This window comes from Papio anubis, chromosome 6 (assembly GCF_008728515.1).
Source record: "Papio anubis isolate 15944 chromosome 6, Panubis1.0, whole genome shotgun sequence".
In the NCBI taxonomy this organism is placed as follows: Eukaryota; Metazoa; Chordata; class Mammalia; order Primates; family Cercopithecidae; genus Papio; species Papio anubis.
This window is the reverse complement of record NC_044981.1, coordinates 101480645-101508099: the sequence shown is the minus strand read 5'-3', so window position 1 is coordinate 101508099 and position 27455 is coordinate 101480645.

Genomic DNA, 27455 nt, shown 5'->3' with positions numbered 1-27455 from the left:
ATGATGGAGAGTGCTTGGCCTCTGCGGGGGTAGCATTTGAGCGCTGGATGCTGGAAAGTGAGCCAGCTGTGGCAATATCTGGAGGGAGAGTTCCACTGGCAGAGGATCTGTGGTGTATGTGGCAGACCAGGAGGAAAGGAGTTCACAGGGAAAGAAAGACACCAAATAGAAAGGCACCCTCTAGGGAGGTAGAGGAGGTGAAGTAATGCTGGACTTTGTGCTATAGGCTGTGGTTGCTGCTACTTTACCTGTGCTCCTGTAAAGACATTGCTAATCTAACCTTGCCTTCTCTACCACCAGGCCCAGCGGCACCTCTCAGGCAGGCACTACTAATCAACTGGAGTTGATGAGTGAGGTAAAGACTGTTTCTTATTGTACTATAAACGTTAGGAAGCCTTTTAGGATTTTGAGCAGACTGTCACAATAAAGTGTTTTAAGAAAGATTAATCTGACCATGGTATGCAATATAACTCGGAGGGAACTGAAGTGGGTGTTCCTGAGGCCACTTAAAAGAAAATAGTAATTGCAGACATTATTTAAGCACCTACTACATGCCGACCAATCCTTTATTTATTTTCATCAACTTCAAAAAGTAGATATTATCCCCTTTGAGCAGATAAAGAAACTGAGGCACAAAGAAGGTGTCATTTGCCTACGTGGAGAAACCAAGAGTTAAACCTAAGTCATTGGTTCCAAAGCCCTTGCAATTTCTGTATGCAGCGCTGATATTCTAAGTGTAAGGTGATAAGAATTTGGGGTGGGGTCTAAAAAGATTGGATAGACATGAAAAACATAAAGGGAAAATTAATGGGAATTGATGAGTGGATATTAAAAGGAAGGCAAGAGTAAGGCCAAAGATAATAACAGAGAATGTGTCTTGGGTAGTGCATAGAAAAAAGCCTGTAACGGTACATGTCAAACTGTTAACAGTGATTGCTCCTGAGGAGTGAGATGGAGAGCTGCAGCGGGGATGGGGAAGACCTTTTTACTTGTTACTATAAGCTTCTGCCTTTTTTCCAATAATTATTTTTAAATAATTTAATAAATAAATAATTTTTAAATTAAATTTATTTAAAAACAATTCGGAGGTTTTTTTCCCTCCTGAGTGACTGAGAGATGCCACTGATGGAATTCAATCGATTCCAAGCTTTGGCTTGGGGGTAAAGACAATGCATTTGGTCTCAGACACTGAGTTGAGTGAGGCGATGGTGGGAGAGCCACGGGACCATGACTCACGGGGTTTTCATTGCAAGTTAAGATTCAGGCACTTTCGTGGTTCCCAGTGCTGACCCTTCATTTTGGGATGCAGCTAACCCAAGCCATCCTGCCTGTCACTAGACTCGCCACTCGGCAGACCCCTAAAATTAAGAGCACCAGGGACCCGTGGCAGAACTTCAGCATCAGCTCTGCCTGGCGCATGGGAGCAGCACTGGCCTCGCTCTGGGCATGTCGTTTCTGCATTTGCTCACTCACTGTGCCCCATACTGGTCCTGGTAAGATGGCTGGGGAGTGGGAGGAGAGGAACACCTCTGGCATCCCTGGCCCTTGGAGGGCCCTTATGGGAGTGCTTGACCTCTCTGTGCCCTATATGGGTATCTACCTCATATCCGTTTATCTCAAAGCAATGGGATTGTGAGCAATGGCTAATAAAAAGAGCTATTTAACAACTAGCAGTTTACGTAATCACAACCATAGCAAAAACGACAATAGTAATCATATGTCCAGGGAAAACAACAGTTCTCTGAAAATTTCAGAGTAGATTCCCGAGGTGGAAATAAGATGCCCCCATAATCATCTTACTCAAGATGCTTTTTAATAGAAGGTAATAACCAGAAATGAAAACCATCAACATAACGTATGCCAGCTCATAAAAAATAATTGTTGGGTCAGCCAGGTTCCCTGAAGCGAGGCTTCCCGAGCCTGCTTCCTCCTTGCCAGCTTCAGACTTCATTTTCCACCCCCTGGAAGGGGCGACCTGTCTTCCAGGTTTGGGCTTTTGGAATCAGAGCAGAGAGAGCCCACTAAGCCCCTACATATTGTCTCAGCTTCCGGGCCTTTGGGAAGCTTTGAACTCCGGGAGTGGGCTGTTTCCTCTGTGGGAGGGAAACGAGTGGGGCAGAGCCAGGAGGAACACATTTCCCTCCTGTTTGTTTACCATATGTGTGGCTTCCAAGCAATCTGGCCTGGGCCGGGGAAGTCACTAACATGTCCCTGGTGAGCCCTTGTGCGAGACCCCCAGCCCTGCATGACTCGAGAGACTCCATCAGGTCTTGAAGAAGTCGGTCACATGGTCACTTTCTAGCCCCAACGTCTAGAACTTTCTTTAGAAATTGGCCTGAAAACAGACAGCTCTCCAAACATCCCAGCTGTCCGAACGTGCTAATTGTCCCACTGGCAATGGGAGAGCCTGATGAGTCATGCCCTGCCAGGCCCGCACCATGTGTCATCTTGACAGTTTATGGCCTGACATTTGACCCGCAATCTCTCTGTCCCCCTGGTCAACGCCTCCTGACCCTGGAACTGTACTTTCATTTTAAAAGGCATAATTCTAAAGCATCCTTCCACACTTACCGCCTCTGACAGGGAGATTACCCCCAAGCTGCAGAAGGCAAATCTCATGGTTGGTGGGCGTGATGTGACACTTTACCTGTGTCAGGATCCCTGGCTGAACTGGTGACGTTTGGGAAAGATCCCAGGTCTCTGTAAGAAACAGCAGCCTGAGTGTGGTGGCCATGCCCGGCATTACTCAGAATCTCTCCGTTGATTCATTTCAGTGATACAGAGAATTGGGGAATCAGGCAGCCACCCTGGTGACATACCTCTTTGTCACATTTAATCACTTAGAATCATCTGACATAACTTAGACTGTTTTACATTGTGTTATTTCAAAGTTTATGAGAGCTGGAGGGTGGACTGGGCCCCCCACGGGGGCCTGGTCCCTGGAGAGAGGGCCCTGGGACTCGGACGGCGAGTGGGCTTGTTTGCGTCCCATCCTCGTGCCCCCGAAGCCCCTTGTGTCGTGCGCTCCTCCCCTCGGGTTGTCCTGTGGCATTCCATTCCTTTCATCTCCCCGATGAATCTCCCAGTGCGGGTGGCGGCTCCTTCCTTCCTTGGCAAGCCTGTTGAGCCGAAGGGATCGTCTCTGAGGAAGCCCTGCAGTCGTCAGTCCCTCCCCACCAGGCCAGACCGGGTAGAGCAAATCCCCTCACCTGTCTCATTTCCTCTTCCTCTCCTGGTTCTGCCTGGGCTTGTCGCTTCTCTTCCTTGACTGCCCGGAGTCCTAAGAGCATGACTTAGATGAGTGACGTCTTACAGGATCTCTGACTCTCAGAACCCTTACAGGACTTTCAATGCTTTCCTCTCCTCTCTCCGTCCCAACACCTCCATCGCTGCTGTGACGCTCATCTACAAAGGGCATTCACCCCACTTAGCAGGCACCAGGAGTGGCGGGGACTGGACTTGCTCCCTTGTTTTGCTTCCCAGTACTCCAGTCCTGTGGTCACTCCCTCCTCGGGTAGCTGGCCCGCGAGTGTGCGTGGCCAGTGACACACCAGCACCTTCCCAGAGCAGCTCACCCCGTGCTGTCGGCTGTGGCAGCTGAGAGCCACACATGCAATTCTGCAGTTACTCGCTGAGATGGAAGATACACGCCAGATTTCTAAAACCTGAAACAGTGACAACAAAGAGAATCTCAAATATCCCATAAGCAATTTTATTTTTTTTAATTTTTTCTTTTTTTTTTGAGACAGAGTTGTACTCTTATTGCCCAGGCTAGAATGCAGTGGTGCGATATCAGCTAACCGCAACCTTTACCTCCCAGGTTCAAGCGATTCTCCTGCCTCAGCCTCCCGAGTAACTGGGATTACAGGTGTGTGCCACTACACCCAGCTAATTTTTGTATTTTTAGTAGAGGTGGGGTTTCACCATGTTGGCCAGGCTGGTCTTGAACTGCTGACCTCAGGTGATCCACCCACCTCGGCCCCCCAAAGTGCTGGGATTACAGGCATGAGCCACATTGCCCAGCCCCATTAACAATTTGTATGTGAATTATATGTCAAAATAATAATATTTGGAATACATAGGTTTAAATAAAATATATTTTAAAGATTACTTCACCTGTTTCTTTTTAGTTTTTTGTTTTTTCTTTTTCTTTTTCTTTTTTTTTCTTTTTTATGAGTTGGAGTCTTGCTCTGCTGTCCAGGCTGGAGTGCAATGGCCCAATCTCCACTCACTGCAGCCTCCGCCTCCTGGGTTCAAGCCATTCTCCTACCTCAGCCTCCTGAGTAGCTGGGATTACAGGCATGGGACACCACACCCAGCTAATTTTTGTATTTTTAGTAGAGATCGGGGGGGTCTCATCATGTTGGCCAGGCTGGTCTTGAACTCCCGACCTCAGATGACCCACCCACCTCGGCCTCCCAACATGCTGGGATTACAGGCGTGAGCCACCAGTCTCTTTCTAGTTTTTTTAATGTGGCTACTGGAAAATTTGAAGTTACGTCTGTGGTTCTCATTGTTTCTATTGGACGGGCTGGTCTAGGGTGAAATACCAGCCATTACTTAGCAGGGCTCCAGGGACTACAATGCCACCCCTTAGCCTGTTTGAAATCGCTCCAGATCATGGCCTTGAGGCTCATCTCTCAAGTGGTGATTTCGACCCACACAATAAAGGTGGGATTAAGGGGGGAAGGTTTTAAAAAATTCCTTTCTAACTGCTTGATTAGTTTGTATTACAGGTCCCTGGGGACTATGTTCTTTTAGGCTTCAGTTGCTATCAATGTGGTGGCCCCCAAGAAGCATGTTTATGACTACTGCTATTATAGCACCAACATTAGTAATAACTGTGATCATCATCTGGTGAGCCAGGCAAGTAAAATACTCCAGGAGAGTGAGAAGGGTGCCCATGAACTCAGGGTGCTGCTGGAGTGTGTGTCTGGAAAATAAGCTCTTCCAGGAGCTAAGTGATGCCTTGAAGTCCTGAAAGAGTTACCAGGAAGGAATATATGGCCAGACAATGTTTTCCTTAACTCCAGGTGGCCGTGCATAGACACTCATGGATGTATATAAACATTGCTCCAAATCTGTCTGTGCGACCCCATTTCTTTGACTGTGTTATAAACGGCTCCAGTATGTTACGCTTTCAAATGCTGAAGTGGCCAAACCCCCACCTGTAGAGCTCACAGCTCCCTGACAGTTCCTTGGGAGGGTGGGGCAGGAGCTCCAGGTCTCGACCTTTGCTACTGGAGTAGCTTCCCACGGGGCACCCTGTCTCAGAGTTCTCTGTTTCCCATCTCTCAGCCTCACTGCACATTCCTCTTCCAGAAACGTGGAAGGCTCCGTGTGACTGGCCTGGTTAGAAACTTTCAATGAGCCTCTGTGGTCTGAAGGGTAGATCCCAAACTCCCTGGAACTCAGGCCCTCGTCAGGCTGGCCCCTGTTTCCTTCTCTTTCTTTTATCCCACCATTCCATGCACTGTTCAAGCCAGCCGATGGGCCACTGTTCATTCCACAGACATGGAATGAAGGCGGATGTGTCCCGCACTTTCCTAGGCCTTGGGGCTACAAGCAGACACCTTTCCTACACTCAGGAGTCTACCGTATGGTGAGAAAATAATTAAGCAATCAGTATTTCCTGGTAACTAGGATGAAGGCTTACGGGGGCTGGAGAAGTCCTGTCCTTAGCTCTCCATGAACCCTTGTTCTCCACCTCGAGTGATGCTCCTCGATGACAGAGCTGTCACCTCCCCAGAGGACCCACCACACCACTCAGCACAGTGAAAGTGCCCAGGGAATTCTCGGCAGAGATGATTGGTGACAAAATATCAGAAGTGGATGGGCTCTTCCAAGCCGTGTGATCTGTGGTTCTTCAAGTTCGTGCCCAGCAGTTCAGGGCTCAGAAGCACCTGGTGAGGAAGAGCTAGGGGACAGTGCCTGGGTGTGGGGCCTTAGGCCATCCCTGCAGGCTTTACGAGAGGCCTTCACTGCAGGACCCTGCCTCTGAATTTGACCTGATACCGTAGACCATGCACCAACCTGCTGGGTCAGGTGCGTTTTCACAAAATGCTTTTTTATTTTATTGATTGATTGATTGAGACAGGGTCTTGCTCTGTTGCTCAGGCTGGAGCACAGTGGGCGCAATCACAGCTAACTGCAGCCTTGAGCTTCCAGGCTCAAGCGATCCTCCCCCCTCAGTCTTCCTAGTAGCTGGGACTATAGTTGTGCACCACCAGCCTTGGCTAATTTTTTAAATTTTTGTGCAGATGGGTGTCTCGCTGTGTTGCCCAGGCTGGTCTCAAACTCCTGGGTTCAAGCAATCCTCCCAACTTGGCCTCCCAAAGTGCTGGGATTACAGGCGCAAGCTACTGCGCCCCGCCAAATTCTCAAATGCTTTCTATCAGCTGATCTTAGTCAGGTCCACGTCAGTCCCTCAAGGATGCTCTTATAATATTAGACCTCAAGAATAGCAAACAACAGCTCCATCTCCTTCCTCGGGCAGCTCTGCGCCTGTGCCCACTCCCTGCTGCAGGGACTTCCCGAACATACAGAGAAGAGCCACATGTGTTAAGCCAAAAAAAAAAAAAAAAACAAAGTCCTGGTGTACTCTTCTCTTCTCACAGAATGTAAGTGAGGAGTGCCACTCAAATGATTCTTTCTAAGCTAAGGGACCCTTGTCACAGCTGCTAAAAGAATGTTGGCTGGCAACTTTTGAATGACATCAACTGAAAAGTAAAAAATAGGTTGGGCGCGGTGGCTCACGCCTGTAATCCCAGCAGTTTGGGAGGCCAAGGCAGGCAGATCACCTGAGGTCAGGAGTTCGACACCAGCCTGGCCAAGATGATGAAACCCCGTGTCTACTAAAAATGCAAAAATTAGCCAGGCGTGATGGCCTGTGCCTGTAACGCCAGCTACACGGGAGGCTGAGACAGGAGAATTACTTGAACCTGGGAGGCCGAGGTTGTAGCAAGCCAACTCCAGCCTGGGTGATAAGAGCGAGACTGTCTCAAAAAAAAAAAAAAAAGAAAGAATAAAGGAAAAAAAGAAAAGTAAAAAATAAAGTAAAACTCTTTCTAACCAACCATCCTACTTCCTGTAGTTACATAATTGAATTCCAGAATATTTTCTCACTGCTGAAACATAATGTGGATTTAAACTATTTTTTAAAATATGATAAAAGGGCTTTCTACCTCATCCTTTCTAAGACTCCCAAATCCTAATTACTGAAATAAAAATGTTCCCAATGTAATTTTTTTTCTAAGACAGTCTCTTACAGGAATTACTACCAGGGCTAAGCCAAAACAACACTGTGAATTTGGCTTTCCTACCTCACATCACACTGTTCCCTTTCTCCCCCCAGGGCCCTGTTCATCCCCAGGATACAAGGATGTTAGGCTGTCCCTCCAAAGTCTCCTGTTCTAGAACAAAATCATTTGATAAAAACCAACTTTTAACAAGGTTTTAGGAATTTCAGCAGTGCCCCCTCAGCAGGAGCATTTGTGTTTTCAGAGAGATGAGAGAGAGAGAGAACCAAGAATATATCACTCCTGGTGGCCGCATCATCTGTAGGGTGAAGAGCCTTTGAAATCTTTCTAATCATACCTCATGGTTGGAGGCCTGGCTGCCCAAATATTTCCAGCCTTCTGGAAAATTAAAATAGAGGGAGTTTCATGCAGGCACACTAAGGCATACTGTTTAAGACTGACGGACAAAATGTTGGTAACAGCTGAAGCTGAAGGTTGGGTACCTGGAAGTTCATTATGCTATTGTCTACTTTTTGGATGCTCAGAAATGTCCACCATAGGAAGTTAAAAAGTGCTCTTTAACCAACACCTGAGGTGCTGATTATGTTGGAATTTGGGTTGTATGTAGATTGGAAGAGTGAATAAAAAGATTCTGTTGAGTTTGAAATATATTGCTTCCTTTGGTCAGCTTATAACTGAAAGTTTCATTTTGAACATGAGGAATTAGCTTAAATCATTGGACAAAAATGTGCCACAAATCCAGTTCCTTTCCCTCTATTAAAATAATATCTTTATAATCCAGGAAGTAAAGTACCATTATGCGAAAAGGGAGGGATCTTTGTACACAGTCCAGGCCCTTCAAAGAGATTACCAGACTTTTCGCGTATGCAAAATAACCACAGTCCCGGGCTGGCTCCAGCTCTTGCCAGCATCGGTGGTGAAACCTGCACTAGGAGACATGCAGGGTCCCCTGAGATAGTCATACATGCTTTACAGACTCATGAAGGTAAGGCTAATTATTGTTTCATAATCTGAGAAACCTGTCACTTGATGATTTAAAATTATGGTCATCAGAGACTAGTTTAATAGATGACAGTGTGCCTTATCTCTAGGATAACTTGCATGCAAATACACAAAGCAAAACTAGGCTATCCCGAAATCTTAGGGGATGAGTCATTTTTTGCTCTCGATGTTACTGATATCCTTCAGGAAATAAAACTTGAACCATTATGTATACAGATTCCTTCAAAAAGCTGTGAACTTCTTTACCATGCTGCAGTTGATCGTGGGCTGTCCTTGTCTTGGTGGCTTCAGGACGTGCTGATGAGCACAGTTACTGTCTTTCTCAGGGTCAGGGGAGCTGTGGATGGGGCTGTCATCTCTGACATGAATCAGTCTGACATTTGGGCCTCTGCAAAGCTCCTCTTCCAGCTGCTTGGATATCAGTTCCCTCCACTACCCTCTCTCAGGGTACTGGTTTCCAGCACTGTCCCCCTGGCTCTGCCTTTTGATTTGTCTTTCTAGTCTTCTGTGGACTGGAAAGCAGATCGCCTACCCTTTCAGATTTGTGTATACAGTCAGAGTAAATAGATTCTAAAAGAGTCTGAATGAGGGGTTCACCTAACAAGCCACGAGCTGAGCTTTAGCATTGAATCTGACGAAGTTCTTTCTGGTGGATCAGAGGCCAGTGTTCTTTTTAAATTTATTTATTTATTTTTGAGATGGGGTCTCGCTTGGTCGCCCAGGCTGCAGTGTAGTGGCACAATCTTTGCTCACTGTAACCTCTACTTCCCAGGTTCAAGAGATTCTCCTGCCTCAGCCTCCCGAGTAGCTGGGATTACACGTGTGCGCCACCATGCCCAGCTAATTTTAGTATTTTTAGTAGAGACAGGGTTTCACCATGTTGCCCAGGCTGGTGACAAACTTCTGACCTCAGGTGATCTGCCCGCCGCCACCTCCCAAAATGCTGGGATTACAGGCATGAGCCACCCAGCCCGGCCGTGCAGAGGCCAGTGTTCTAAAAGGACAAGGTCTTATCATCAAAGTAACTTATATGATCTTGGTAAGCATGACATTTCTGTGTTATATTTTGAACTCCATGTTGCTTTTCTTATTTGTCAACATTATAGTGTTTCCCCTGCCAGACTTCGCCACAGCAAACAATAAATAGCCGGACTCAAAGACATCACATTATTATTATTTTATTTTTTCATGTTTTATTTTTTTGAGATGGAGTTTCTCTCTTGTCACTCAGGCTGGAGTAAAATGGTGCAATCTCGGCTCACTGCAACCTCTGCCTCCTGGGTTCAAGCAATTATCCTGCCTCAGCCTCCCAAGTAGCTGGGACTACAGGCACCCACCACCACACCTGGCTAACTTTTGTATTTTTAGTAGAGATGGGGTTTCACCATGTTGGCCAGGCTGGTCTCTAACTCCTGACCTCAGGTGATCCACCCGCCTCAGCCTCCTAAAGTGCTGGAATTACAGGTGTGAGCCACAGCGCCCAGCCAACATCACATTATTGAGGAAGTTAATGTCCATAGATCCAAATTATATAGATGAATTATTTTTAAATATTTTAAATATGTTTAAGGTTGTACGTGTGTGTTTTAATTGCTCAAGAGGTGATGAGGTAGGGTAGAGGTGGTGAGAGGCAGGACAGCATAGTATTAAGAGCCAGACTATCTCCTTGGTGAAAGGAAGACAAGATATGTTTGCTAGGTGTCATATGAGCTTGTATTTCTAAAGCATTTGGGAAGCATTAAATCTTATTTTCAGGCAGGGAGAAGAATGAACTGGGACTGAAGATTGGTTCCGGATCAGAACAAGAGTAAATCTCCCCTACCCTTTCTCTCTGCCTTGGGAAAAAGGGAAAAAAAAGAAATAGTATAGTAAATATGGACAATTTTACTGTATAATAATCTCTTTCTTATTAAACATTTAAAAATATTTTTATTATGTTAAAATGCTTTTTTTTTTCTTTTGAGACAGAGTCTCACTCTGTCCTCCAGGCCAGAATGCAGTGGCATGATCTCAGCTCACTGCAATCTCCGCCTCCCAGGTTCAAGTGATTCTCCTGCCTCAGCCTCCCAAGTAGCTGGGATTACAGGCATGTGCCACCACGCCTGGCTAATTTTTGTATTTCTAGCAGAGACAGGGTTTCACCATGTGCCCAGGCTGGTCTCAAATTCCTGACCTCAAGTGATCTGCCAGCCTCGGCCTCTCCAAATGCTGGGATTACAGGTGTGAGCCACCGTGCCTGGACAAATGCTTTTTTGTTTTTAACTAAACAAAGATAATTTATGACTAATAATTTTAATAAATAATAGTATAGCAAACATGGAGAAGGAGGAAAGAAGCCATGGGGATACTTAGAAGCTATTTGTGTCTATTTGTAAAATAACCATTGCCTAAAACAGAACTCTAACTTAAATACTGATGGCAACTCAATAATCTCCCAACATCTGACAAGAAAAATGCAGAAAAAAGAAAGAAAGAGGGAAAGGGTAGTGAAAATGTCAAGATAATAGAAATAAGAAAGCACTTCAAAGGTGCCTTAAGCAGCAGTGAGACCCCACTGCCCCTTCTGAGATACGTCGTGAATGTACATAGAGAATTCCTACCGAGGAGTAAGAAATGAAATAATTGGGTTCAGAAATGAGGACTTCTTGAGGGAGCAGTGAGGTTGGCTGACTTTTTCTTTAGTTTCATGGTCTCATGAAATGCAAACTCACTTCAAGGAAGTACAATCTTAAGCTGTTCATTAAATACCGATTTGGTAAATGAAAGGACAAAGCCTGAAGATGTGGCATCATTAATTTTTTTACTCCCAACTGTTGGTTGAGTCATTTCCAAAGACAGACTGCAAACCCCTTGAGCTGTGGCTGGAAATGGGGAATGAAGATTAGCTTAAGTGCTGACATTTTTTCTCAGTCGAGACCTGGGGTGCTGGACACAGGGTAGAACTTTCGAAGCATTCACTGAAAGCCAAACAGTAGCCAAGAAAAGTTAAGACATAAGAAGGCCCCTGTCTCCTGCACAGGCATGGGGAGGTCCTCTCCCTGCGGCTCAGTTTCTGGGCTGTCAAAACATGAAGAAACAAGATGGTTGGTGGTTTTGTGTTGTAAACATTCAGCTCCAACACACACCTCAGTTCGTTAAGCAGTGAGGCGAGGAGGATGATCCATTTTGACTCATGCTGCCGAGGTGGCGGAAATCCTCCTGAAGACAGCAGGAGGGATTCAGTGAGACCAAATTACCCAGGTGTCTGTGGAAATGGGTGGGGAGAGAAAGTGATTCATGTCAGGACTAAGGTAGCCTGATTCGTGTCTTTATGAACTCCAAGTGGTCCAGAGTCCATTTTCCAAAGTCATCATGAAAGAGGAAGTTGGTTTCAGTAAATAGAAAGTAAACCATGTTGGAACTACACACACAGGTGAGACTCAGGTGAGCAAGGTCCTGGGACTGCATGCCCAGGAGAGGTGAGGGCTGCCAGCACAGCCAGCAGACTCGGTGCCCAGAGACCTCACTTGATCACACACCTCAGGGGGACTCATGTGCATAGCGAAAAGAGAAAGGGAGTGACAAAGTCGGGGGGACTTTGGCCTTTGGCCTTTGTTACTTTTTTTTTCTTTTCTTTTTTTAGACAGACTCTCACTCTGTTGCCCAAGCTGGAGTGTGGTAGCACAATCTAACCTCACTGCAACCTCCACCTCCCCGGTTCAAGCCTCAGCCTCCCGAGTAGCTGGGACTACTGGCGCCCACCACCATGCCTGGCTAATTGCTGTATTCTTAATAGTTTAATAGAGATGAGGTTTCGCCATGTTGGTCAGACTGGCCTCGAACTCTTGATCTCAGGTAATTCGCCTGCCTCGGCCTCCCAAAGTGCTGGGATTACAAGCATGAGGCACTGTGCCTGGCCCTTTGTTACATTTTTAAAAATTAGTTCAATTACTGAGGTGTTTTTTTTTTTCCTACATAAAAAAGGGGCAAAAGTTACCCATTTTTCTGACTGCTTTGCTCTTATTATATGGTTCCAGATCTGAGATTGTAGGTTTTATATAACCCCTCACTGATAAAAATTGATATGAGATATATTTTGGTGTCGAGTGTCAATGCTGAAGCGTCTAGCTTGGACTGGACCCATGGTGGGGAGGTTTGGGTGCCCCAAAGGCTGCCTGCCCTGGCTGTTTGCTGGAAAGTCTGTGTGATCACCCACCTTCTCTTGAGCAAGAGAGAGAACCTCCTCGTTCTCCACCCCCGCCCCAAAACCTGTCTCAGCAGCCTGGTGTCAGGGAAGTCCCAAGCCTGAGCTGTTGAACTTGCTCTCACAGCGTTCCATCGGTTTGGGGAAAATAACTGTCATGTCCTTAGCATTGCCTCTGCTGAAAACCCAAGGGGACTGTGACCACGTGGCAGTGATTTGAAAGAGCACTGGATGTAGAGTTAAAAGACCTAGGGTGTCGTCCCAGCTTTGCAGCTGACGCTTGATGTGTCCTTGGGCAGATCACTTGTCCCCAGTGGCCTGCTTGTAAGATGAGGAAGTTGAGGAAAATCTCCAGGGTCCCTCCTCCCTATGAGATTCTTTGAGTCTATGAAGTGCTATTCTGATAAGCTTGCAGACTCTCTGGGAATGTGCCAGGAAGAACTTAGAACCCTTCTTATGACAGGAGCCAGGGCTGCTCAGTCCCCTAGTTGGCCACATGTGTCCAGGTGACAGAGAACACCCATGAGTGTGACAACACAGGTTCTCAGAGGAGGAGGACTCTTCCAGCTTTCTCTCCTGTGTTTCCCAAATCCCCTCCCTTTTGAATAAACATGTTGAGATGGTGACCTGAAACCCCATGTCATGCAGTATTAAGTTACTGAAACCCCTCCTTCTGCCCCTCTGTCCATGTCAGAAGCATTGGATTGGAACTGACTTGAAGGAGACAGAGCAGTAACTCCCACGCCTTCCTCCAATAGAACTATTTTAAACCTTTTGCAGAGAATCCACTCCATGGTTCAGACCTCTATGAAAAAGTTCTCTACTTGTCCCTCTTTTAATGTTTGCCAGCCCTCAATGTTGAGAGCTGACTAGAGGATTAGGACACATTCTAAATATTATTTAATAATTTGATAATATAGGTACCTCATACAAAATTCAAAAGATACGAAAGAATAGCCAAGGTAAAGCAAATCTCTCTCCCAACCCATACTCCAGCCATCTCTTCCCTAGAGGCATCCACATTCTGCAGATTGTTATGTAGCTGTTCAAAGATACTGCATGTATATATAAGACTTTGTATCTATATTCCTATTTTTTTCTTTTCACTAATGACACAGTACTCACGGTTACACACTTCCTTTTTTCTCTTAAAGCTATATTTGAGAGCTCTTCCATTTTGGTACACATAGATCTGCCTCATTCTTCTTTAATAGCTGTCTAGTATTCCATTATATAGATGATCATAATTTATTGAACCCTTCTTCTGTTAATGGACATTTAGATGTTTTCCAAAACATTGTTAAGCAAACAATGCTGCAGTGAATATCCTTGTACACGCAACATTGTCTTACCATGTGCTGCCTGACAGTGTGAGCTTTCTTTTCCTGTGTAAATGTCTGTCTTCTCAATGAGTGTGTAACTGCTTACAGAACAGGCACAGACATTCAAACACAAAACACAGCATTATGCACACAGTATGGCTTTCATCAAATATCGGGTGAATGAATTAAAGCTCCTCAATCATGCCAGTGGTATGGAGAAGCAAATGGTATTTCAAAGGTTAAATGACTTGCCTAAATCAGAGAACCAAATCAAAGGAAACACAAATAAAATAAAATAAAACTGATAAAAAATAAAAGCAGATATTTAGAATATGCTTTCCAGAAGTTGAATATTTTTCCAACATTTATGTTCACACTTAGAAGAGAGAACTCCATTGGCTAGCCCAGCAAGGAGAGTAAACCGTCCTCTGGAAAAATCGGTCACCTTGGGAGGCAGGCAGATGTCTCCAGCTATTGGAATGCCGTTTGTTAAGTGTTGACTTCAGTTCACAAAACAGTGGCCCAGTGACCTGGAAAAGTTAAGCATCACCAAGAGGGCCTCGATTGGTCGGGAGGGTGACAGTCCCTCCCATGAGGGGATCTAGTGCAGTTCAGAGGAAGATGAAAATGGAGAAGGAAGAGAAGAAGAAGGGAAAAAAACACTCTGGCCACACAACAGCTCTGAAATCAATCAGGAAAAAGGGAGAACGAGTAGATGACTTTAATTGTCCTGCATCAGCTGTCACCGGTGATACAGGAAGAGAATGCCCTTTGTTAACAAACAAGGAGGGTGTTGTTATCATGATATTTAATGAACACTCATTATAACCTGGTAGTACGAAATGTGTGGTCTGATTGGTTGATCTCAAAACAATTATGTCGACATCTCATAACTTAAAGATCATACAGCTTTGTAATTTCGCAACGTATTACTTCTTAAAAACAAGAATAGTTTTTTCCCATGTGCATACGTGTTCTATTAATCTTTACAACCTTTCCAAGATTTCTAAGACCCTTACTTAGAGTGACTGTAGTGTGACACCAATGTTTTCTGAGGTGGTATATTTCCTTTGCCCTCAAGGGGAAGGGAAGGGGAAGAGCATTGGATTGCTTGTTTTCTTTGCTCTTTCTCTCTTTCCTCTTTAGTGACCTGCAGGAGCAGACCCATTAAGTCTAGAGAGAATATCCCAGTTCATCCTTCTATCCACTCCCTAACCAGTAAAAGCCTTGTCATCAGGTTTATGGGCTGGAAAACAACAAGCCAACTCCACAACACCAGGGAATGGGAAGTGTGGATGCCACACAGCACTGAAATAAGAGAGTAATTTGAGGAGCATAATTATCAAGGTGGCAGTTTGATGAGGGGATGGAGGTTGACACTCCTAAGCTTGAGTCAAGTGCCCTGGAATCTGAGTGGCTATTGAAATGGTCCACATTTCAAGTTCCTGCCTCACGCCAAAGTGCTGACAGTTCCTTCACAACAAGGCCCACCTGAGCACCTGCAGGCCTGACCCACAGGGCAGAGGGCCTCGTGCTGAGTCATTGAAACCTCCCAAAGTTCTGAGCCAAGAGCTACAAGGCAACGCTCCTGTTTCCCTTTGCCACCACGACCAAAACATCCGTGCTGGGCAGAGGCTAGAAGAGAGAGCCACCACCAAACGTTTCAACACTATTTTTAATGTTCATACAGCTTTATTAAAATGAGCAATACGCTTTACATTCATTGGTTTGTAGAAGTGGACTCAAGAGGTCATTTGGGTTAACTGCTACATTTAACAGATGTGGAAACATGCAGGGAGGTTACATGTCTTGCTAAAGTCACCCAGCCGGCCAAACCAGGATTAAACCTGGGTCTCTTGATCACCTGTCCCCCCCAGTATCCCCCAGAGTATCTTGCTTGTTCTATTTTGTGACACCGATGCTCCCCTCACGTGCCTCCCCAGTATTACTATTGTTCTGGGAATGCACTCTTTTGATATAAAATAATGGTTAGCCTGAAATGGTTTTGTGCATCCTCATGAGATGCTAGGATGGTTGAAGGCAAAGCCTACGACATCTCAGCAGAGAGTGTTTCATACAATGTTAAAAAAAAAAAAAAAAAAAAAAAAGCCCTTAGAGTTTCTTTTGGTTTGCGATCTTATCCAGAAACTCATGTTTCTGAAGATGTACCTGAAAATGATACTGTAGTTCTATTGCAAGGAACAAACCACCTATTCCTAGACTCTCCTTGATTGATTGATTGATTGAGTGAGTGATGTTTTTTTGAGACAGTCATGCTCTGTTGCCCAGGCTGGAGTGCAGTGGTGCGATCTCAGCTCATGGCAACCTCCGTCTCCGGGGTTCGGGTGAGTCTCCTGCCTCAGTCTCTTGCGTAGCTGGGACTACAGGTGTGCACCACTATGCCCAGCTAATTTTTGTATTTTCAGTAAAGACAGGGCTTTGTCATGTTGGCCAGGCAGGTCTCGAACTCCTGACCTCAAGCGATCTGCCCACCTCAGCCTCCCAAAGTGCTGGGATTACAGGCGTGAGCCACTGTGCCCGGCCCTCACTGATTTATAATAACTCGTACTTTCATTGTGGGCACAGCCATGTTCAACAATGATTTTTGTTGTTGAAACTCCATTCTAGCAATGCTCTTGGGGGCTAGTACAAACATAACAAGTAAAATATGACTTTTCTATCAGACATCGGAACTCTAATATATAGTCAGTATACACTGCTGTTACTTAAGTAACCTTACTAAACCAAAGGTGAATACGTGTGAAGGATCTCCAAACACTCATCAAATTAAATGCTACAAAATGAAAGCTGGGTATTAGTATTTCTAATTTAGTAATCCCTCTTAGCCGATATTAATAGAACCAATTTATTTAAAAGAGACAAATAACGTTAATCAGATTGTACATTGCTCTCTCCCTCATGAAGCAAGTATTTCTTTGAGGTCAAGGTCCTGGTCATGTTTGAACCTGGCCCTCATGCCCAGCTTGGCCCATGTTTGAAGTATAATAGGCAGGTAATAAATGTTCGTAGAATGAATCAGTAAAAATGCAGGACTTATCTTTCATTAATACAATGGAAAACCTACAACTTGAGACCAAAAATTGTTAAAAATCTCAGGATTCATGTATTGACTCAACCTATCTGATGAAAGGGATTTAAAATTAAGAGGGACAGTAGGAAGGATTTTGTAAGCACTTTTTTCTTGGGGGGAATGGGTCAAAAGAACACAAGACTATGGGAATTACATTTAGTGGATCCTCCACAAACCTTCTACCTTCATAGCCAGTACATAATAAGCTGTAGTTTGCAGAATAGGTTTAAAACCATGTTTCTCTTTAAAGAGCTGTGTATTTTATGGCCTAAGGCTGCTCTGCTGAGGTGGAGTCAGTAGTGACCACAGCATAGGAAGGTCACAGTCCTCGTCACAGTTCCTAGGTGTGTGATGTCAAGGAAGTTCCTTAAATATAGTAACTGTTTGTGGATTATTTTATATGAGCACTGGGTTAAGGTTTTTTCCTGCATTATCTAATTCATTTGACCTCACTGGGCCTCAGTTTTCTCATATGCAAAATGGGAATAATAAAGTTATCTTGGAGGGTATTTGTGAGGATAAAAGGAGACAATAGTAACTTATACAGCATAAATCAAATGAGAAGCATTATCTTCATAATTATTGCTGTATTGCAGAAATAGCAAAGGCAGTATTTAATGTTCATTTTAACTTTCTGTTTCTTCTACTGGAACAATGAATTTTCAGTGAACACTATAGAGAAAAAAATAGACATGACTCATGAATCACATGTTCTTTGGAACCTCAATCTCTTGCTCTCTTCATTTATCTCATGAAGGAAATGAACCAAAGAAGGAAAAGTCAAGACAAGACTGAGAGAAGACAAAACTTGCTCTAAGAAGCACCCAGCTAATTTCCAGAAAGCTGCTTGTTTGCAGATAGTGTGGTGAAATTGTTCTGTGTGTTTTAAAGGGTCTGTAAGATGACTGGAGTGTGATTTGTAGTCTATTCGTGTATTTTATTTCCCTAGCATTTCGATTCTCTTAGGAGTTTCAGAGTAAGAAGTACATTGTAAAAGCCTGGAAGCTTTGTTTTGGGCGGGACTATGGTCTATTGAAAAGCAAGCCAACTTCATTCTAGGCCTTGAAGCTTGACAGTGTCATTTACAGAGTGACACAGTCACGCTATAAATGACCAGAGACATTCCAGAGTTCATGACTGTTGTTTAACAACAACACTTCAAGGGTGGCTGCAGGCACGAGGCACAACACGCCCGCCCTAGTGTGGTGAATGTGGGGGAACCACTCCCTGCTGGAATGTGGCATTGCTCAAAGGCAGCCGGGCCTTCCTCTATCCCCACCGACCTGGACAGACTGGAGGGACGACTCTATTTTCAGGGAATGACAAATTGATTGTGCTGATTGGGTGAGAGTACTTAACTGCCTCCTGCGCTGCTTCCAAGGACAACCTGCAGGGAAGGTTTGTTTTGAAGTGACTTGTGTAAGGAAGCATTGCAGTGCAATGAGAACCCAAACACCTTGCTACCAAAGAGGACTTCAGCCCAGCCTTGACTAGACCATTCAGGTCGAGGAGCCTTTTATTCCCCATGTTCCTAAAGCCAACGAGTTACTGGAGAGGACATTCCATTCCACTGACAGAAAGAAGGAGACAAGATGGCAGCTCTAAATTACATGTGCAATAGCCCAGGAGGCTTGTAAACATTTGAGGAGTTGATCGTTATTTTCATTCCTGACTGGTTTGGTGGTGCAAATAACAACTCCATAAATTGCTGAAGCCCAGCCAGAGTGCTGAGGACATGCCTTTGTGATCATGACCCATAGTGAGTGATGAATATTCATGGCAGAGTGAATCTGAACTACTCCTGAAGCAGGTCAGCTGGTGTGTGAACTCAAAACAGGTCTTGGTACGGAAATCAAGTTTATAGACTTAACCGAAGAAAAGTACTCATGGTTAACAGCACGATCAAGAAATGTCACTACCCAGGAGCTGAGGGGGAGGGGAGCAGGGAGCTCTTGTTCCACGGGTATAGAGTTTCAGTTTTGCAAGATGAAAAGCTCTAGAGATCTGCTGCACAACAATGTGCATATAGCTAATCCTACCATACAGTATACTTCACAGTGATTCAGATGGTAAATGTATGTTCTATTTTTTTTTATCACAATAAAAAAGAGAATAGAATGTCTCTATAGAGTCTACTCTCAAAGAGCTCAAACCAAATACGTAGCTGTGTTCCTATTCCCTGCTTCTGCTTCCAATCCACCTCCAGGTAATTTCTGTGCCAGGAAGGCAGGTAAAAGCTATTCTCAGGCCACGCAGAGGCCACTGTGGCCACTCTTTGGGCTTTCCAGAAACACAGAACTCTTGGAGTAAATTTTTTGTTTTTGTTCAATGATCTATTCCAAGTTTGTCCAGCTTGTGGCCCGTGGGCCGCACGCAGCCCAGGATGGCTTTGAAGGTGCCCAACACACATTCATAAACTTTCTTAAAACATTATGAGTTGTTTTTTTTTTTTTTTTGAAACAGTCTCGCTCTGTCACCCAGGCTAGAGTGCAATGGCTTGATCTCAGCTCACTGCAGACTCCGCCTCCCGAGTTCAAGCGATTCTCCTGCCTCAGCCTCCCGAGGAGCTGGGATTACAAGCGCCCACCACCGTGCCCAACTAATTTTTGTATTTCTTAAGTAGAGACGAGGTTTCACCATCTTGGCAAGGCTGATCTCAAACTCCTGACCTCGTGATCCAACCCCGTCGGCCTCCCAAAGTGCCGGCATTACAGGCATGAGCCACTGTGCCTGGCCAACATTATGAGATTTTTTTTGTGATTATTTTTTAAGCTTGTCAGCTGTCGTTAGTGTTAGTGTATTTTATGTGTGGCCCAGGACAATTCTTCTTCTTCCCATGTGGCCCAGGGTAGCCAAAAGATTGGATACCCCTGACTATTACCTCAGCAACTCAACATAACCAGGGACATAGTGGATAACCTAGAAGATATACTTTGCCATGCTGAGGATTGGAAAGTCCAGCCAGGGTGGGTATATTGCCTGGGCCAGAGAGGCAGGCTTGATAACCTCTCGTCTCTTCTTCCCTCTTCACCCAGACCCCCTGCTGGCTCCCAACACCTTCTACCCCCATATGCACCATCCAAAGGGACTTTCCCTCTCTAACCACCAGGGTCTCCAGTGGTGAGCAAAGATGATGACAAAAGACATGATGTGGTTTCTGCTCAGTTAGAAGCACAAAAAGAACTTTCAAACGGCCCTTAGAAGGGAGAAAAACCCAAGAGAGGAAGGAAGTCTGTCAACCTGCAGCTACAGACTTTACCCTGCCTTTTTTTTTTTTTCAGTCTTGCAGAAATGTATGCCTCTCTTTAGGAGAAGCCCACCAAGTGCCCAGTGGCCTTCAGCTGAACTCAGAGAGATGGGTTGAGAGTCCCTACTAGCAAAGTTCATCTCCATACCATCATCTTGGAGTGCTCACATCTCTGATGTGAACAAGATTCAGACCTGAATTTAAGGGATGCTTCTCTCATTTGTAAGTTATATAGTTAGTTTTAGAAGATTCCTGTCTTCCTTCCTTTTCTTTCTTTTCAGCCAATCCTTTTAAGAGCACATAATTCTTCAGACTATACATGAGCTATAATATATTATGTTATTACCCTCCATTTGGGGGAAGGGTTGAAGCAGCTGTAATCTATCTAAGATGGGCTGAATGGGTTGCTTTGGGTAATGTAATTTTCAGTCTGGAATCCACGTGTAGGTCAAAACTTGAGGAGACAAAAACGACCAATTTGAAGCAATCCCACTATAAATCTTCTAGGGTTTCTGGTGGTTGCAAAAGCTGTATAACAGGTGGGCATACTGAAAGTTTTCAGATAATTCTTAGAGGAATTGTGCCTTGTGGGATTACATTGTCTTGGAACACAAAGATAGACCTGACTGTTCTTTCTCAGTTTTCATCTCTGCCTCCAGGTACACTGGTTAACTATGCATGGGCAATATTTAAAACAAAGAACATGCCTCCTTAAGCTCAGAAACAACACATTTTTGTGTGTGTGCACTTGAAGCAGAAAATATGTCCATTAATACATTTCCTTTCCTTTGTAGAAAACACAACCCTCCATGTCTCTGGAGTGGAATGAACTTTAAAGCCGGTTTATCCAAAATAGCATGTGAATTTTTGCAGTTGTGCAATGCCCCCTACCTGAGGATCGTGGCGCTCTTTAGGTGCAGTTGCCAGGTCTCTCAGGAACACTCTGATGGGGTGGGGTTAGCTCTGTGCCTCAGTTTCCTCTTTGGAACACTGTTGGCCTAAGGCTGCTGGAGAACTGCTGACGCCTGACACCCATCTTTCTGCTAAAGCACCGGAAATGTCACCTTACTCTGGCACTTCACAGGGGAACTGGCCACCCCCAGAGAGATGGAAACCTTTCAGTAAAGCGGGTATCTGGAATGAACTCAGCTTCAGAGACAGGAGCGGTTTTGTGGAGTTAGAAGTGAGATGGATTCAGAGTAATGGTAGGCTATAGTAAGCCATGATTCTCCAAGGCTCCTTATCTCCTCCTTCCTTACTGAAATGTCTGCAGAACTAGTTAAGAGTCAAGCTCCTGACAAGGCAGAAGACAGTCATGTAATGCTGTAAGACTCTGCTGCTTTGGCAAGCCTGCCCTACACACAAACAATGCCAGTGGCTCACTTGGCCCCTGCCCAGCTCAGCAATAGGAGCATTGACTAATCTGCCCAGAGCCAGGAAGCTGGGATTCAGTTTCCAGTTCCAGCATGGACTTGTCAGGTGTCTTGGGCATATTCCTTGACTTTCCATACCTGAATTTTCTTATTTCTGGGATGGAGATACTCAAAGACCAATCTTGTCTACCTCCTTTATGAACAGTCTCAAGGAGGAAAGCGCATTGCCTTAAACCTTCCCATCAGCACAAGGCCAGGGACCTCTTGTAGCAACAGCAAGAAAAGATACCAAGATCTGGCTGGGCACAGTGGCTTGGGCCTGTAATCCCAGCACTTTGGGAGGCCGAGGCAGGCGGATCACTAGATCAAGAGATCGAGACCATCCTGGACAACATGGTGAAACCCCGTCTTTACTAAAAATACAAAAATTAGCTGGAGGTGGTGGTGGGTGCCTGTAGTCCCAGCCACTCGGGAGGTTGAGGCAAGAGAATCGCTTGAACCCGGGAGGCGGAGGTTGCAGTGAGCCGAGATCGCGCCATTGCATTCCAGCCTGGTGACAGAGCGAGATTCCATCTCAAAAAAAAAAAAAAAAAAAAAGATACCAAGATCTGCATGGCCCTTTGAGGAAAACCTCAGCCCCCTTGGCCAGATGTACAGAACTACAGTCTTACCCTGGTTATTAAAAATGAAACAGGTTCATCAAAATCGGACCTCATTCTTTGATTATGCATCCAGCTGTGTGCATGAGTTAACTGCTTTCTGGGTCATCTGGGTCAAATGTTCCCCTGGCCTAGCTTCCCCAACCTTAGAACCCTGGAGGACCACCTGCCTCCCCACGTCTGTCACCGACATGAGGATGTGCTCAGGGAGGGTGAATGCTTACCAATAAAGTGCCCAGGAAGCACTCCCACACAAATTACCTTGGAGTCTGTGGCCACCCATTTCCCACCTCCTTTCCGTTGAAGCATATAACCAAAAGCTAGCTGTGTGGGGCAGTTCGAATATAAAAATGGGTTTTGCACTTGCAGTGAGAAGCAGAGCAAGCCTGCAGCTTTGGAAGCAGCGTGTGCCATTTGGTGCCAGACATTTTTCATGAGGACTGACCTCCCTTATGGCAGGTGTCCGTCACTTCCACTCTTCAGCCTCTTCCTGGAGGAGGAGGGCGGTCACACTGGTGGAACCGGTCCACTTCCTAGGGCTCCCCATGATTCCCCAAGTATGCCGAGGGGTGGAGGGAGGCTTGCTATGGTTGGCATCTCGTTTGCTAAGCCTGAGCCCAGATGTGTTCCTAAGAAGGGTGATCAGTTGACTGTCAGCACAGAAGAGACTTGTCCATGTCCTTGTGGGAACGCACCCTCCAAGAATGACCAGGGGCACTGAGTATGAAATCGCATTGTCATTTTCAGGAAAAAGCAGGGGCAGGCAGAGGCTTCTCCTTCTCTCAGGCTTGCTTACCTTCCCCTTGCCCTTACTCCTTTGTCTATGTGTGTCCCCTGGAGGATATCACCTGCTTTGGAGTGTCAGCAGGCTAGAGAGATGACCAAGTCAGGTTTTTTTGTGCTCAAGGCGGTAAAATGGCCCACATGCGACAGTGATGGAAGGTAATCACAATGAAACTGAACACTCAAGTAGAAAACGGTGTCCGCCCACAGGAACTGCAGTGCACCAACTGCTGCCATGTAGGTTAGTGTGGAGTTGCTGCTGGGGTCAGCCACTGGCTTCCACGAGCTTGTGATTCAGTAATAACTGGAAGCACAATTGCTTTTTCACTCACTATTTTTTAACGGTTTATTCATAAAGCAATTTTTCACTTTTCACTTATTTTCAGCCCCTTTCACATCTATCTGCTCACAGTTTCTGTCTTGGCTTAACCTTTCCCTCTCTCCTCCCTCTCTCAGTTTAATTTTTCTTTATTCCCTTTTTTAAACTTTGAGCCGTTAAAACAGTCTCGGGGCCTTGATTGCTTTGCTAACTGAAATGTTTCCTTTCAACGTCTTCTTAGGGTCTCTTGACTGGGTCCCCATTCTTTTCTTTAGCTGCCCGTATTTTTGTCCCCCTTTCCTTTTTGTGGCAGCGGGCTTAAATCTTTCTCAGTCATCTTACATGTAGGCCTTTGCTTAAGAAAAAAACGTAAAAGAGAAAGAAGACGAAGGAAAAAAACAAAAACCCACCAAACATCCTAGAATTCATGGTACTTAAGCAGAAGTTCGATTTAAGCATAAGCCATTATGTCCATTAAAAGAATCTTGATTCCTTTCAGATGAGCATATTAATTCCTGGGGAAAGTGCATGGTTCTTACAAATTAGCAGGACCTTTGCAAGCCCACTCGCTTTTGCCAAAAGAAGCCACAATAGTTGTTTCCATGCAGACTTGCCCCTCATTTTCCTTTTCTCCGACATCTGCTCTCTAAATTACAAATATCTGCCTATAGCAACAACCGGAGTTCCAAGGAAAACAAATCAAAAGGAAATAAGAGAAAACAGTGGAATCTGAACATATTAGGAGATGTAAGAGCATCTTCCAAAGAACAGGAAGACAACCCAGGAATGACTCCTTCCTTTTAAGGACCAGGAAACTGTGGCCCAGCGAGGTTCCAGGACTTTCTTGAGAGCACGTGTTTAACCAGGGGCTGAATCAGGACTAGAACCAAGCTCTCTAAACTCCTGATACGCTGCTTTTCCCCTGAAGGTAGGAGCTCATCAACTCAGTTCCCACCTTGGGTATATTTTTAAACTCTGGCCCTGAGAGCCATGGAAGAAAGAGTAAGTGACCCCATTAATGATCCACAGTTGGTTGATCTCACAGCAAATCACTATCAGGTCGCTTGTACTAAAAACTGGAGAGGCAAGATAGGGTCATGTGGAAGGGGACTGGGGTGTGTCTCACTTCCTTTGCCTGTGGATGGGAAACAGTACTCAAGGGAAGTAGTGCTGGTGAGAGGAGAGAAGGCAGAGATGGTCCCTTCTCTTCTTAAGTGATACCTGTGCTGAAAGGCTGCTAGCCCGGAGGTTTTTTTACAGAGTGCCACACGTAATGCAGGTGACAGTGGCACCAGGCCTCATTTTCAATTTCAGACCCTTCCAGAAGTCCTGGGAATTCAAACATTGAATATCTCTTAAAATATTTCACAGAATATACAGCATAATTCATTTCATGATATCATAGACTCTTCCTCAGAATCAGACGGGCTCTCCAGATCTGCCTAAATCCATAGCATTTCCAAGGAGGCCTCAGGAACATTAAAGAACATGAAACATTAAAGACCTAGGAAAAGCTTGCCAGAGCATCTTGTTCATCCTGTGCTTTCAAACACACTGATTCCTCTCTAAGCCCTGCAAGGATGGGGACTACTCCCTCCCATGGGAACGAATCCATTGTGTTACAAGCCCGAAATGTAGGTGTTCGTCTAGGTGACTTAAACCAAAGTCCCCTCTGCAACGCTTTAATTTCATTTCCTTTGCTCTGTTCCTCACCTACAATGGGGAAGAGCTGGTTGCCATCACCCACAGGTGACTCTTTAAGACACCTGAAGTCGGAGAACTTGGCCACAATTCCATAAGAACTCCCTTTGTTAACATATTGAAGAATTTCTTACCAAATTAGCCATTGCTATTCATCTGTCACTTCTCCTTTCTTTTATGATGGGGGTAGGGGAAACCACAAGATGACTACGTTCTTGTTTATGCTGAATAAAACCTATTGAAAATTCAGAGAGAAGGAAAAGTGCACACAGCCAACCCCGGTTCATTACTTGCCAAACCAGGAAGGAAGAGCAAACTAGGAGAGGGCTTGTTCGTTTACAGGACGCTGTAAAACTGGGAAAGGGAGAGTGACTATTTGCATAAATTCAGTTAAAAATAACTTTTTGGAATCTTGCTGCATTTTTGCCTGAATTACACGATTAAGAACGTATTGAGATTAAAATCACTTTTCACTTATTTAAGGAGCAGCTGTCAGCAGCACTTTGAGCAAATGAACTTGGGTTCTGAGGACTTGAAGCTTGAAAAATGATGTTAGGGAAGCTTATCCACCGATCCTGAAACATTTCTTGTAGCCACTACATACCCAGAAGTAGATTTGGTGGCCACTGCTCATAACGATCTGATTTCTTCTGGCCAGAAGCTGCAAATGAAATGACATGTTATGGACAAAGAACTCCATGATCTCTGAAAGGAAATAGAAGTGCCTTCTGGACTGATTCAATGATCACATTCTATTTAACTCTTCTGTTCATCAGTTCTTTCAGTTGCTGCCTTCTGTGGTACAGCCTTCCTTTCTAGACTGGATTATCCTGGAGGCCTGGTTTTGCATTAGACATTCTCTGCCATGTGCCTCTAATTACTTTCATTCCTCTGTTCTGACCTTTTCTCATTATCTCCTTTTAGAGAAGGCCTCTCTCTCTCTCTCTCTCTCTCTCTCTCTCACACACACACACACACACACACACAGAGGAATGAGCTCGTTTATACCAACTTATGGGTCCTGAATTGATTTCGTTTCCCCCAAGGAAAAAATATCTGGAAATGTGCCTGTAGACTCCCATGGTGCTGTATATTCTGTATATTGCCTTATGGTAGGGAATTAAATGCATCATTTCTGCACAGAGTTTTTATTTTGTTAAAGGTAAACTCAGAAAAAGGTGACTTCTTCAGTCTTACTTTGTCTTACAAACAGCTGGATGAAGTCTTGATTCAACAGTACGGACTTTGGCTGGGTGCACTTGGGTTCATTAGTGAATATTATCTTTTTATGAAATGTTTCATTAAACAGCTAAGTCCACAAGTGTTCCCAAGATATATAACTCTCAAGAAAAAAAGAAATGATTTGCCAAGTAAAGAACTATGATTTATGGTAGTTAGCTGTTACACACAGGATCTTATTGGGCTTTGTTTTGAAAAATTATTACCACAGTGGTTCTGTAGAATTTAGGAGTATAACCAGCACCATTTGGCACGTTTATGACAATAGGGTTCTGGTTTTCTTAACTCCACAGTTACATGTTGGCAGCATTTCAAATTCTTGGCACAGATGTTTAAGTGAATTTAAAGAAGAAACATTAAAAACAAAACATCAGGCAGTTTGAGTGTCCAAATGTAAGCAGAAGCATTATTTTCTTAACATGAAGTCAGCATGTGCATAAAACCATCAATTTGCTAATAGATGAAATGGGAAGCATGAAAACCACTTGCAAAGGGCTTTTAGATTTTCTTTTCACTGAATGCAGTATCACTTTTCTAGAAGCATCTACTTACATCTATCAAATGAGACCCAAATTTATGTGAGCCTTTTCTCTGGAGACAGGTTAGTTTCTGGAGCATGAATGACTAAGCACGCAGACTTGTTCTCATCACGCGGGGCCACATGGCCATACCACCGAGATCCCTGGCTCTCACACTAACAATGCTCAGATTCTGGGAAAGTAGCTTTCTGGAAACTTGTTTTAAATGCACAAGTAGGCCAGGTGCAGTGGCTCATGCACGTAATACCAGCAATTTGGGAGGCCGAAGCAGGAGGATTGCTTAAGTCCAGGAGTTGGAGACCAACCTGGGCCACGTAGTGAGACTGTCTCTACAACAAACAAAATTAGCTGGGCCTGGGGGCGCGCATCTGTAGTCCCAGTTACTCGGAGGATGAGGTAGGAGGATGGCTTAAGCCTGGGAGATAAAGGCCGTAGTGAGACATCATCATTCCCCTGCACTCCAGCCTGGGTGGCAGAGCAAAACCTTGTCTCGGAAAAAAAAAAAGGCCAAGTGGCAAACAGCAAATGTACTTCCATGTCTTACATGTGAAGGAGTAAACATGGGCTGTAGGGCACTCCCCATGGCCTGCCCAGAGGAAGCTACTGAAGCTGCTGTCATCAATGGGCAGTGTTCCCCGACCCAGCTTCCCAGGGCCCCACACCCGTAAGTGGGCTGAGTCTCCACACACGCACACAGACTGGCACAAGCTAGCAGGGCCTTTCTGGAAGTGATCCAAG